The sequence below is a fragment of the Equus przewalskii genome, chromosome 19 (genome assembly GCF_037783145.1).
Source record: "Equus przewalskii isolate Varuska chromosome 19, EquPr2, whole genome shotgun sequence".
NCBI lineage: Eukaryota > Metazoa > Chordata > Mammalia > Perissodactyla > Equidae > Equus > Equus przewalskii.
The window spans coordinates 26091395-26106188 of NC_091849.1; the positions used below are offsets into that span (position 1 = coordinate 26091395).

At 41.2% G+C, this 14794-nt stretch overlaps 1 non-coding gene across 1 annotated transcript; it reads right to left on the bottom strand.

Annotated features, from left to right (window-relative positions):
* Positions 1-13731: 13731 nt before the first annotated feature.
* Positions 13732-13805, bottom strand: TRNAI-AAU (transfer RNA isoleucine (anticodon AAU)). Its single transcript has one exon. It is a non-coding gene; the product is annotated as a tRNA-Ile (tRNA).
* Between the last annotated feature and the right edge of the window lie 989 nt (positions 13806-14794).

The window sequence follows — 14794 nt, forward strand, 5'->3', positions numbered from 1 at the left end:
ATTTCAATATACTTTTTTTTTTCCTGCTAATTCTGAGTTTGGGTTCAGAAATGTTCTATCTGAATCTTTACATTTCCACCAATTCTCGTTTCCGCCCTCCCTTTGCAGCCCAGGACTTTCAATTACAAGAATTGTAGCACAAGACCAGAGCTGAAAAGGCTTCCTCCCCTCGTTCAACAAGTAGTCAGGTCGTATGCATGCTGCTGGGTTAGAGAAGATCCTGCGCTTGGCTACAGTGCCTGTCCATCCTAAGAGATGAGGTTCCCATCCCTTATGGGCAGGGACAGAGAATGAATCTCCCTGACACACAAGCGAAGATGATGAATGCTAGGAGGATCAAGAAGCCAGCTGTAACTGCAGGAGAAACAGTCGAGTGGAGAGTGGCTCCTGGAGTCAGAGAGGAAACAGAATGGAAGGGAGAGATCAAGTGGAGCCTGATCATTTCTTTAAGGACTTTGGCGTTTACTATGAGAAAATGAGGAGACATGGCATTTTAAGCAGGAAAACAACTTTACGTGACTTGAGTGTTTTAAAAGTGCCCTTCTGCGAACTTGGTGGAGAATATTTTGCACAGAGAGAACAACGGAAGCAGGGAGATCTCTTAAGTCCCTTTCATCATGCTACCTAACAGAAATGACTGTGGCTTGAACAGGATGGTGGCAGTCGAGTTGGTGAGGAGTAGTCACAGTATAGGTATATTTTAAAGACAGAGTCAAAAGACAGTCCTGAGAAAATGGATGGGAGAAGTGAGAGAAAGTAGAATCAGTGATGACTTTGAGGTTTTTTGCTGAAAACCCGGAAGCACGGAATTGCTATAAAATGAAGTGGAGAAGACCGGATGCGCAGCATCATTAGTGAAATACTGGGTGTTCTGTTTTAGACACGCCAACTTTCAGATGCCTAGAATAAAACCCTCAAGTGTAATCCTAAGGAATGAGATGAATCTACAAGGCTGGAGTCTACTGGAGTGGAATAGACTACAGATACAAATTAGCGAGTTGCAGTCACACAGACATTACGTAAGCCACGAGAATAGATGAAGTCGCCAGGGAGTGATTGCATATAAAGAAGAGGTCCAAGGACAAAGCCCTGAGACATTTCACTGTAAAAAAGGGTGGGTGAGAAGAGGGGAAACCAAAATATTGAGAAGGAGGAGCCAGTGGGGCAGTAAGACAATCAGGAAAGCAGTGCCTTGAAAGTCAAATGAAGAAAATGTTTTAAGAAGAATAATGTGCCTATGGTCCCTGAAAGGTCAAGGACATGGAAGTGACGATTAATTTTAGACATTTAAAGGCCATTAGCAATCTTGACAGGAAGGTTCCATGAAGTGGGGGTGCCAGAAAACTGAATGCAGTGGCTTTGAAGAAGACTGGGAGGAGAGAAACTGCAGATAGTAAATCTGTATAGTTTTTTAGAGATTGTCTATGAAATCATCTGAGAAATAGGGCAGTAGCTAGAGAAAATATTGGGGCGTTTTAAAGATAGGAGTCAAATAGCATATTTGAATGTTCATGGGAGTAATCCAATATTCAGGAGAAGATTGCTCTAGTCAATGAAGATAAAACTCTCTTTAAGTCATTAGTAATTCACTGATAGGAATACAGGAAAATTCCTTTCCCTGAAGAGATAGGAGAATTTTCTGAAGTTTATGATAGCACATGTCAAGAATAGATTTTAATTCCATATTTCTCTTCTCAGTTATTTTCCCTCCTCAGGACAAAGGTACATAAAGACTGGCTTGAGAACTGTGCTAGTCTTTAAAATGGTGGAAGAAATCATGAGATGTCCACTATGGACATCTAGCAATGTCGATAGACTTGGCAATCCTCCAGCTTGCCATGACATTAGTCTCATCTAAAGACACTGCTCCACTATCAGCCTGCAATCACAGAGTGCTAAATGCTTTTTAGGGTCCCCATATTTTCTAACATGTAATGCTGATGCCTAACCTCTGGCCATATCTGACTGGGCCAGAGCTCTCAAAGGTAGTCAATCCATGGGCTGTCAAGTGACCTGTAAGGAGACCTAAATGTGATCCTCAGTAAAAATCTCTGCCTCAAAAATGGTTCAAGTATTTAGATAGGTGGTCCATGTGGACTTTTTACAGGGGGAAGTGGAAATGGAAAAAAACAAAGAGAATCAGACAGAAGACAGAAGAGACATCATAGATTCAAAGAGAAAATGACACTGAGAGACTTACCGATTCCCATTATTCCCTAATTACCAGTATATATATCAAAAACTACTTCCTTTAGGGGGGTCAGGATAATCTAGACCCTCTACAGATCTTGTCAAGTTGAGAGGTCCTTCTGGCAGAAATATAGGTGACCTTATCCCTAAACCTTCTTTGGGTCACTCTCACTCTATCTGGCTTCCAGATAAGGGAAGAAGAGAATGAATGGAGACGGAGAAAGCTAACACCAAGTGGGTCCTTCTATGAGCTTTTCGAAAAGGGAAGTGTGCCTTTCCTGCTCTATTGACCCAACATCTCTGGAGGGCCAGAGCTAAGGTGATATTTGCTCCTCCCCCACTGTCTCTTCAAGCATGTGTCCTCTTTGCTTTAGACAACGAAGAACTTAATCATTCATTCAGTCGATAAATATTTATTGAATGTATACTATGTACCATATAGTGCATTAGTCACCGGGATAACAGCCACGAACAAAATAGATAAAAATTTCTTTCCTTTCTAGTGGTAGGGTTACAGAAACTTTTAAAAAGTAAAGTTGCACATAAAATTCTAGATGATGTGATAATAAATGCTAAGGAGAACAATTAATTAGGGAAGGAGATTAGGAATGAGTTTTTATTTTTAGTTTCTAAATGGAGTATTGGTGACATTTGAGCAAAATTCTGAAGGAAGAAAATGAATGAACCATGGGGATATCCAAGTAAAATCTTCCAGACTATAGGCTATAGTGCCCACAAAGACCCTGATGTGTAGTTTACCTTGTGTACTAGAGGGAGAGCAAGGAGGGTAATTCTGCTGGAGTAAAACGAATGACATTTTAATATACATAGCAGTTATCTCTTGCCACAAATACGCTGCTTTAACAAACCAGCCACATTCAGTAGCTTAAAACAATTAGAATCTAGTTAGTTCGCTAGTCTATGATTTCCTAGTATAGATTGGGATTGACCAGGCTGTTTATGTCCACCTGAGCTGACTCACACGTCTGGTGAACAACAATCAGCCGAACTCCGTATAGCTCTTATTCGGCTGCATGCTAAATTCAGACAAGTAATCGTGGCAACGGCTCAGGGCAAAGGCCACCCGGAAAAAAAAATCCTCCTGGAAGTAATAAGTGATTATTGCAAGGTTGTAGAATACAAGTTTAATATACCTAAGTCAATCACTTTCCTATATACCAGCAATGAACAATTGGAATTTGAAATTAAAAACACAATATGATATATATTAACACCTTCTAAAATGAAATATTTAAGTATAAATGTAACCAAATTTGTAGAAGATCTATATGAGGGAAATTACAAAACTCTGATGAAAGAAATCAAAGATCTAAACAAATAGAAAGATATTCCATATTCATGGATAGAAAGACTCAATATTAACAAAACATCAATTCTTCCCAACATTATCTATAAATTCAACACAGTCCCAATCAAAATCCCAGGATTTATTTTGTGGATATTGACGAACTGATTCTAAAGTTTATATGGAGAGGCAAAAGACCCAGAATAGTCAATGCCGGGGTCCCGCCCCGGCGGAGTCCAGGTTCCTGAGGGATGGACGGCGTCGGCGCGATGAGGGAGGGGGAAAATAAAGGGGACGTGAGACTTGGGTTGGTGTTAGCAAGTCCGACTTTACTGTGCACAAGTGTCGTTTATATATTTTTCAGGATTAGTACAGAAATAGTTTTACAAATATTCTCAGAGAGATAAGGAAGTAAGAAACGAGCACAAGAATATTTATTAGCATTCCATTCTATAGAGCATAAGGTTAATGATCGTCTTCTCTGCAATTAACTAGTGTTTGTTGTCTCTAAGCTAAAGGAGATAGGTACCTAGGCATCTGTTGTAATTCACGGTAAAGTTAAATCAAAGAGAGAAGGTCCAGGCCTCTGGACAGGACAGCAGTCTGTCTGGTTACATCCTGGTGGAGCCATCCCTGCCTCCCTCAATCATTTACGCCATTAGTGTAGATGGTTAATGGGAACAAAAGGCAACTCCAGGGTGTCTTATCCCCAGGGCTATCTGCATTCTCAGCGGGCAGTTAAACATCTTTACTTTTTCACGCCCTTTATGGGGTGGAAGCATTCCTTTGTCTTTTAGATTTAGAGCTAACGGTCCCTTAAGTACACTGCCGGAGAAAGTATCATATTGTTAGTAAAGTAAAGGGCTGAAAAGCTAAACTAAACTATATATCTTCAAGAATAAAAAAGAGAAATAAGTATACACATAACCTTGATAGAAAGCATGCATATAATTCAGAAAATATCGGGGGTGTTGCCATCCTTCACCGAGGGGCATTCTTGCACCCCTCGGCCCTTCTACTCACCAATTATTTATTATTTATTGCTTTTAGGAGAAAACCTCTATAACATTCTAACAGAAAGCAGAAGGTCAAGAATAATATATAGATACTTCTTGATCATCCAATTAACCAGCAAACTTAGAAGGACGATGCATATGTATATTTAGACAAAGAACTGGAGGGAGAAGGAAACATTAACCAGATGGAGACCATAAACCTAATTCGACATCTTATCTGGGCAGGATCCCTTTCTGCTTGTCTCAAATGGGACTGTGTGCTCCTCCATTAATTAACTGAAAAATATCTTGAAAGTTACCTGCAGGTGGTCACATTCTCTTACTATATCTAATTTTCCCAGGAGGTAGTGCCTCCCAAGCAGCCACCCAAAGGAGTGAAAACTGGAGGTTAAGATAGGAAGAGGAATGAAGGGCAATTAGAAGCAGCACAGGTTTCAGAACTATGTGAGGGGGTGGCCGATTATTCTTCACCAAGGGGCGGCCCTGCACCCCTCGGCGTTAATCGGCTGGACCCTGTCAAACAGCCGATCAAATGATGTAGCCACGGCTCCCAGCAAGTCAACACAATATTAAAAGAAAAGAACAGAGTTGGGGGTACGACACTTCCTGACTTCAATACTTATTATAAGGCTACAATAATCAAGACATTGTGATATGGGTAAAAGAATAGATAAATAGATCAATGGAACAGTATAGGGAGCCCAGAAGTAAATCCACACAAATATAGTCAGTTGCTTTATGACAAAGAAGCAAAAGCCCAACAATGGATAAAGGACAGTCTTTTCAACAAATAGTGCTGGAACAATTGCACATCCAAAACAATCTAGACATAGACCTCATGCTCTTCACAAAAATTAACTCAAAATGGGTCAGAAACCTAAATGTAAAACACAAAACTATAAAACTCCTAGAAGATGATATGGGAGAAAATCTAGATGACCATCGAGTCTGGTGATGACTTTTTAGATACAACACCAACGGCACAAGCCATAAAAGAAACAATCTGTGAGCTGGACTTCATTAAAATTAAAAACTTCTGCTCTGCAAAAGGCCCTGTCAAGAAAATGAGAGGACAAGTCACAGACTGGGAGAAAATATTTGCATAAGACATAACTGATAGAGGACTGCTATCCAAAATACACTAAGAACTCTTAAAACCCCAAAACAAGAATATGAACAACTTGATTAAAAAATGGGCAAAAGACCTGAACAGATACCTTACCAAATAAGATATACAGATGGCAAATAAGCAAATGAAAAGATGGTCAACATTTTATGTCATTACGGAAATGCAAACTAAAACAACAATGAGGTTACCACCACACACCTGTTAGAATGGCTAAAACTCAAAACACTGACAACACCAAATGCTGACAAGGATGTGGAGCAATAGAAACTCTCATACATTGTTGATGTGAATGCAAAATGGTACAGCCACTTTGGAAGACAGTTTGACAGTTTCTGACAAAATCTTACCAACAATACAATCCAGCAATACCATTTCTTGGTATTTACCCAAATGAGTTAAAAACTTATGTCCACACAATAACCTGCACACAGATGTTTTTGGCCTTTATTCATAATTGCCAAAATTTGGAAGCAACCAAGAAGTCCTTCAGTAGCTGAGCAGATAAATAAACTATGGTACATCCAGACAATGGAATATTATTCAGCACTAAAAAGAAATGACCTATCAAGTCATGAAAAGATATAGAGAAAACTTAAATGCATATTAGTAAGTGAATGAAGCCAATCTGAAAAGGCTACATACTGTACGATTCAACTATATGACTTCTGGAAAAGGCAAAACTATGGAGACAGCACAAAGATCAGGGGTTGCCAGGGGTTAAGAGGGAGAGAGGGATAAATAGGCAGAGCACAGAGGATTTTTAGAGCATTGAAACTATTCTGTATGATACTGTAATGGTAGACATGTGACATTATATATTTGTAAAAGCCTATTGAATGTACAACACCAAGAGTGAACCCTAGTGTAAACTATGGACTTTGGTGGATAATGATGTGTCAAAGAAGGTTCATCAATTGTAACAAATGTACCATTCTGACTTATGATGTTGATAGTGGAAGAGTATGTGGGGGCGAGGGGGTGTGGTATATGAGAACTTCCCATTCAGTTTTGCTGTAAACTTAAAACTGCTCTAAAAAATAAAGACTATTTTAAAAAACAAACAAAAAACTAAAACAACCCAAAAAAGCAAGCAGAAAGAACAAAGGGCTTATTCAAGAATCTTCTTTGTCAAGTTTGCTCATACTTGATTGGCCAAAAGAAGTTTCAGTGCTCAGCCAAGAGAGAGTGGGAAGGCAGTACGTGGTCACATGAAAAACAGCACAGATAAATGGAAGGAAGAAGAACTGAGATCTTAAAAAAATAAAAATTAAAAATTAGATTGAATTAAATTAAACAAACAAACAAACAAATGCATTCAGATCATTAAGGCAATAAATCCACCACAAGTACCTAATTATTTCAAACTGATTTGATGCAGAAAGGTCAAAATAAAAACCATCTTTTTTATTACCCTGTTATGTGCTCCACATATTCCAGTTTCTTACGTCAACTCCATCAGGACCCATCCTGCCAGTTACAGCATCCCTAAGCCTCACCCAGCCCTCACCCTGTCCTTACTCCATCTCTGCTTTTCCTCCCATCACTGAACTGAAAGTTTAAGTGTCTAAGATGGATTGAGAGGCTCAGAGATAAAACCGGTGCTTTTATTATACATTAATTGGACATTTAAATAAATAAATAATGTGATTTTGCTTTCAGGTCAAAGTAAAACATTGAGAACATAAACTAATCACAAACAGGAAACGACTGATGGTTCTGTAGGCATGATAACAGGTAGCCACCAGAACCAATATTAAACTGATTCAATCTATCAATAGAAACCATTTTGTGAACATGCTTTTGCAAGACAATCAATCACTGCCAACACTTTCCTTCTGAGAGCCAGCCAGTCAGGGATGGACTCACTTCAGTAAACACGCCTTTGAGTGCCAACCAAACAACAGCCTCTCCCAAATAACCAGGCTTCCACAGATGATGTCAGCCTCTGAAAGAGTTTGTTTCCCTAAGCCCACTCCCCAACAAAACATCAGAGGCTCTGCTTTACCAACACAGCTGTCTCCTTAAGTGAGCTTTGACTTTCTATTTCTATTTGAAAATGCCTCTTTGTCAAATCTGAAATGTCTAAATTTCATTTTTTGCTGGGATTATATTTGTCATTAATTTTTCATTTCTGAAATTCTTGCATATTCTATACAATAATGTGTCCTCTACAATCACGACATTTTGTCATAAATGGTGACTTTGCTAGGCTTTGGTGTATTAATCAGATTTGGCAACAACAACAAAAAATCCCTACGTTTGAAAACACGCTCTCATAGTGAGGCTCCATACATTCACTCCACAAATATTTACTGAATGCCTCCTTTGTGTTCAGAGCTGTTCTTGATCCTGGAGATGCAGAAGAAAAAGAAAATCGGTCCTCATGGACGGAAATACTGATAAAAGCCAATTGGCAAATAAATTTTTTTTAAAAAAAGGAAGAGAAAGGAAAATATGCAACGCACACGACTGTGACGACTTCAACAATAAGCAACAGCGACTTCAACAGTGTTGAAAAGGCAGCGAAAAGGGCCAGGAGACAACCAGGCGGACGAAGCTGTAAGGGCCACACGGAGCCTCGGTGGACTGACTCTGGATCAGGGACAAGGAAACCAGGGCGCTCAGAGGGTCAGCGGCCATCAGACACTCATCTCACCTCCAAAGCCACCTCTACTCTCCTACCCTCATTTTCTTTCCTAAAATTTCTATCTGAAGGCTTTATGCCATTTTTTTCCAAAGATTGTTTTTTCTTTTCCTTCCCCCGCCCCTTTTGGAGAGGGGGGCAAAGAAGGTAGATGTCACTGCCGAGGATTAAGAAGTGAAGTCAGCATTTAATCCCAATTTTATGTCGGAGACACTATTTCCAATGTGTGAGGTGAGGAAAGCAAAATCAATTTTTATTAAGGAAAAAAAAAGGTCCCCTGTTGACCTGTAGGGGGATCGAACCCTCAATCTTCGCACCACGTTCTAACCAGCTGAGCTAACCGGTCGCGTAAGAACTGAGAATTTTCATTTAAAGAATAAAAAGTGTGTTGACATTCTTGTGTTTAAAGAAAATTTTTCTTCTCCCTTTCCAAAGGTGACTTTTTCGTTTAATTTCTTTTCACCAAGAACAAATAACATTGTTTCTCAAGCCTCTCTTCTTGTTTTCCATTTCTCCTTTCTACACTCCTGCGACATGAAAAAGACAAGACGAAAACACTACCTCCAGCAGAAACTGACCTGGCCTCTCTGGTGGAACCAGACTTTGTCAAACTCATCAATTCCGCCCGGAGAAAACACCGAGAAACATTCACAGCAGAGGCTTCCTTCTTCCCACCCTGGGAAGGATCTGGGAGGAGAAGTTGGTCGTCCAGAGCATTACTCCTGAATGGGCAGATTCTAAATTGACCCTCCATCAGACGTGGCTGCTGGGTTTGGTCCTGGCTCCCGGCAGGAGGATTCCTCTCCATCCCAGAAGGAAAGATATCTCTGGCAGATCCGGATTCCTAAGGACTCGGGAGATGCTCCTTCTCTGCACTCCCTTGACGACTCCCGGCAGTGTGAATGCCTGCTGCTTCCCTTTACCATTTTATAATCGTTACCTGCTTGTGTTTCTCTGTCTTGTCCTTGAGGGCGAGGACTGTGCTGTCTTCATTCCTCTGGTACCCGCGGAGCCCGCACAGCTTGGTAGGTTCTCGGTCACTTAATTTAATGAATGGGGGAAAGGGGTCCATAACGTCATTTCTGCTATTGATCTGGTCTTCGGAATCGAGCGCGAGGATTCTCCAGGTCAAATGCCAAGAGTTTCCATTTTTTCTTTTTTCCAGAAAGTTATTTTCAACAGAAATCAATTCACTTCCTCAGAGGTGGAGTGCGGTGGTTGGGTGGGAGATGGTAGAGAAACAGCTTCAACAACGTCTCAGAGATCTTCGTCGGCCAAAAAAGACTTCCTCCCAGTTCTCGCTCCTCTTGCTCCAAGATGAATTCCAAGCACTTCCATCTCAGCCAGGCTTCTTCCGCATCTCTTCTCATCTGGCCGGGCCTGGGGCTCCTCGCCCTCACCCGCCCAGCCTCCTGCAACCCAAGGGTTCCCAAGTTCATCTTGGCGCGCAGTGCCTTTTTACACACAAAACACACAAGGCCTGCGATGCAACTCAGGTTTAGCAGATGCAAGTGTGTGTGTGTGTGTGTGTGTGTGTGTGTGTGTGGAGAAGACAAGTCTGAGCTCCAGAGCCCTCACAAAGATTCTGGATAGGCGATAGGCAGCTCTTCCTCCTGGACAATTTTCCAGCAACTCAGCATCCTGCTCAGAGTTTGGTGCCAACTCAGGCCAAGGCCATTTCCAGAGAAAAGAGGGATCCCGACCATTTCTGGAGTGACAATGGCATCCGCAAGAGCTCTACATTTATTGGCCACTTTCAAGTTTTTTCAGGAGGCAAAAAAAGTGATGCTGACCTGGCCCCCAGCTGTGAGATGCCCCAGAGGCTATGCCAACCTCAAAGCATTCCAGGGAAAAGCCTGCTGGAATAGCTAGTGAGTGGGGTCTCTTAACATTGAATTTGGAGGTTGCTCCCAAAAAAAAACAAGATACAAACAAACGCTGAGGAATTAACAGAGCTTAGACGTTTTTATCCTCAGCCAAGTTGAGCCTGAAGCCTTAAAAATTTTGTTACCCATGCCTCTCCCCAAAATTTTAAAGCTATGTACCCCGGCACATTTTTTGACAACTACTTGATTTTGCCATGAAATTAAGCAGTTGCTTTTCTGTGTGTTATAACTATTGACAATTTAAAAATGAAACTGTTGCATCACTCTTGAATATACTGAACACAAATTTTGCATAATTTGATACAATCATTATGAAAAAATAAAATATGAACAAGTACTCCTTTTACAGTCTTTAATCTTGTGTCATTGATTTCTTCTTGAACTTCACTTTCCCACAAATACATATCATAATATAAAATAATTTTATGCTTGAAATTATATTAAGCTTCCTATGTCCTACTTTCGTGCAACAAAAATTACATGGGCACATCACAGTTAGTTTGGGGGAGAGTATAAGTCTCTAATTTTTATGAGTCCCTCATGTACCAAATTATCATTAAAATTATAACCAAATTATTACTTATACACAATTAATCATAACAACAGACATATTATGAATTTGAAAACTAATCAGTAAAATTAAAGGGAAAAATAATTGAATGTTTATCTAAATGATACAACTAGGCTTTTAAAGTTAGTTCATACAATCATAAATAAATGTACATGTTGCCATGATAAGTCAAGTTTCAGCATTAATTTTATGCCTAGTTTATAACTCCAGGGGAGATGTATTTTTAATATACAAATAAAATGAAAGTAGATTAGGTTTTATTATACAAACTTATCACAATTGTGTAATACTTTCTGAGTTATTCACAAAAAAAAAATAACATAGTGGTCCACCATCAATAATTATTTTTCACATTCTATTTGATAACTTGACTAGATTCTCCCTTAATTTATTACAAGTCAATAATTGGAAACTTCCTGACTTGCTAAAGGATAGTTACCTAGATATTAGAATAATTCAATTATCTTAACCTTTCCCCAGCCTTTCTAATTGTCCCTGTGTTGAAACCTGGAGCTTGTTGCGCTTTGAGACAATGAACCTCAGTAAGATTTGAGAAGCGAGATGAACATTTTTCTTCTGCAATGTGAGAAAAGGTGATTCAGAAATGTACACTTTGATATCAGGGGTGTTTTCAGGTAGATCAGTTCTGGGTAAAATCCATACGGTGGTTGATGATTAGGAAATTGATCGCCTGATGCTACCTGGGCACTTGTACTTCTTGCAAGGTCTTCCTGTGCCCCAAGAGTGAGATTAGCCTGGTTAAATCACTGTTGCATTAGACCACTGGAACTCACTCCCTGAAAAGTGAAAAAAGGAGCCATCCATCAACTATCACGTCCCCTACTTTGTGGTACCCACACTCCTGAGGGGTAGGTATTACTGAATGTTTAAGTAAGTTCATCATGATCACGTGATTAACAAGTAGCCAGGGCACAGGAAAGCCATCCCCATCTATGCTAACTAAATTCTTCCTAATTAATTTAGCTAATTAATTCATGATATTTATTATAAAAATTGATGATCTTGGTTACCCTTCAGTTCCATCCAGATAAGAAGCCTTATGTTCACCATTTCAAGTAGGTGATTTTCTAATTTTAGTGTGTATTTGGGGAATGCAACTTTCACAGGAAAGGTCATTTAAAGATCGTTGGTGAACAACTTGTTCTCTTTAAGACCCACCTAGTCCACAAATGAGTCCAACGACATCCCATCTCTTGTACCTTCTGATGTGGACAGGGACAGAGATGGCCTACACGGAGTGGGGTCACTCCAGTGCACTCAGGTGCTGGGCAAGTCCCACTCCTTTATCCACTTGTAGCTTCTGAGGCCGTGTCAGGTGACAATCACTGCCAGGCCTCCTAGGAGGACCCTGAGGGGACTCCCCAGAGGTGAAGGGCAGAGCAATGGTAAAGAAAAAGTGCACGGACCCCACATACACCAAGTCTCAGACTCCCTCATCAGAAAATTCCCACCTTCAGCCTCCCAGCACAACAGAGATCCAAATGCCTATTTTGGTTGCATTGTTCTCTCAGGACCCCTGATCCCAGGCTCTGCCCTCCTACAAGCACCCTCCTCTCCCACAACCAGCCCTGACACACGAAAAACCATGGGAAAGATGATCTGACCCACGAGGAAGATTGTAGCCTGGACCCTATAAACAGGTTGCCCCAGTTGGATCCTGGAGAGTCATTCCAGTATCTGTGCAGACTGCCTGCCATAAGCAACCTGAGGACCCAAGATTCCCAGAAGGGCAATTCGAACTGCCCCAAGACAGGCCCATGCATGTACCAAGGGGCCCCTCACTGCTCACAAAAGCCTGCAACACGCAACAGAAACAGCAGAGGCTTTAACTTCCCCCTCTCACCCTTCAAAGAGTGGGGAGACCTATTTCCAGCCAAGAGGGAATAACAGGGATCAGATTACCCTCCTGCCTGAAAGAACTAAAACCTGAAAAAATATTTGAAACAACAATTTTTAAGACAATGAGCATCAGGCAAAGAAGGAGAGTAATCCCTGAAAGAGAAAAAAATGAAGTCATCCTGGGGGAAAATGAAGTGAGAACGAGGGTTGCCCCTAACTTACTGCCTTTAGAGAGTTTCTAGGCCCCATGCAGGGAAGGGGAACCCAGGCAGAGGGTGGTGAACTCCATGAGCTGATGAGAGGGAGCTGATAGTCCAGGAGACCAAGACAGCTGGACTTGGCAGGACAGAGTAGCAGAAAGGAGAGAGCTGTGAGAATAGAAAATTCCAGAAAGAACTTCCCATTGAGCTGAATACTGATCATCGCATGCTGGCAGGAGAACTTTACCAGGCTGGAGAAAGACTACCCACAGAGATCAGAGGTAGCTGTGATATTTCACCATCCTTTCAAGTCAGAAGCAATGATGCAAGATGTATTGATCACAAGAATCCAGATTGGACTCCTGTCCTAAAAACAAAAAGAAAAGGTCTCTGTTCTTTTTCCTGTTCAAAGTGATACAGACACGTAGGGAGAGGAGGTCTCCTGAGCCAGTCCTTCACCTTCCGTGGTGCTTCCTCACGGGGTCATCTCAGCTGTCAGTGAAACCTTAAAGAATCTTCAGAGACATGGAAAGAACAACCCTTTAAGAACTTCTCTTTACTTGTATCTCTTGATGATTTGAAAAAGGAGGTGGTTGCAAAACTGCTTTGGAAAGACGACTTAAAATCAACAAGCTTTACACAAAAAGTTGCCAGAAATCTTTTCCACTTTTTTCCCCCATTAGGAAAATCTCCAACTCTTGGCCTCTCTGCCCCTGGACAGATCTCTGCATTGCTCCTGTACAGGAACACTTCCTGGGGGAAATGCTCACTTTATGGAAACCCTGGAACTGAGTTGATTTATGAGTGGATCAGGGTAAAATGAAGGCGATGAATTGGAACTTCTTAGAGCATTCTACGTTACTCCCTGCTTTTTAAGATTAAGAAGCAAGAATAGTTGTCAGCCTACTTTCGGAGATGGAACAAACCATTGGCCCGTACGGGGCTCGAACCCGCGACCTTGGCGTTATTAGCACCACGCTCTAGCCAACTGAGCTAACCGGCCTTCAACAGTCAGCAGCCCAGGGATATCATTTTTTTTCCCCCTGAGTGGGAAGTTCAAAATAATCGCTAGTTATTTGTCAGGAGAATTTCTTTGCTGCTTTGCCTCCTTAATAAAAGGAATCAGACGCTTTCTCTTAAGACAAAAACAAAACAAAAGCAAAAAAGAACATTGGTTTCAAGTCGTATTCATACGCTTGAAAGAGGAAACAAACTTTTCGAACTCAGGCCAGCGGCCCAGGAATTCCTGGAAGTATTTGCTGCTCTCTACATGGCTGGTGATAGGCAGGTGCAGATAGTGAACCTGACCCCCTGAACCACGAGCAGTTCCAGGCTTCAGAAGAACCGCTCACTAACAGGTAAAAACTTTGTGCCTGAAGAATATTCCCACGGGTGTGATTCTCGATTGACCCGTAGTGTCCAGGTTTCAAATACCCGCCACCTCCAGGGTCGGACTTGGTCGACATTCGGGAACCTTCCCACTTACCTGCTGCCTCAGATTTCCTGAGTGATCTCAAATCTGACGTGACATCGGAAATTTCAGTACTGTCCATTTCTTAGAACCATGGCTCTGATCACCATTCCAAAAGTCATTAAACCCGATTTCTCTGTGTTTCAACTATTGTACCCACTTTTTGACTGGAAAAAGGGGATAAGGGGTTATAGGCACAGAGCACAGCCAGTAACCAAAGGCAGGTAGTTGCATGGGATGTTTGAGGAATAGCAAAAGGGCCCATGTGGCCAGAGCACAAGTGAGGGAGAGAATAACAGAGATGAGATGGAGAGAAAAAGAGGGTTAGATTGTGTAGGGTCATGTAGGAGATATTGGGAATTTGACTTTACTGCAAGTACAATGGGGAGGTACTGGATAATTCTGATTTTAGGAGAGACAAATCTGACATGCTTTAAAATGATATATATGGTAGCTCTTTTGCAAACACTCTAAGGGAATGTATTAGATTGTGTTCTCTGACAAACAGATTCTGAGATGTA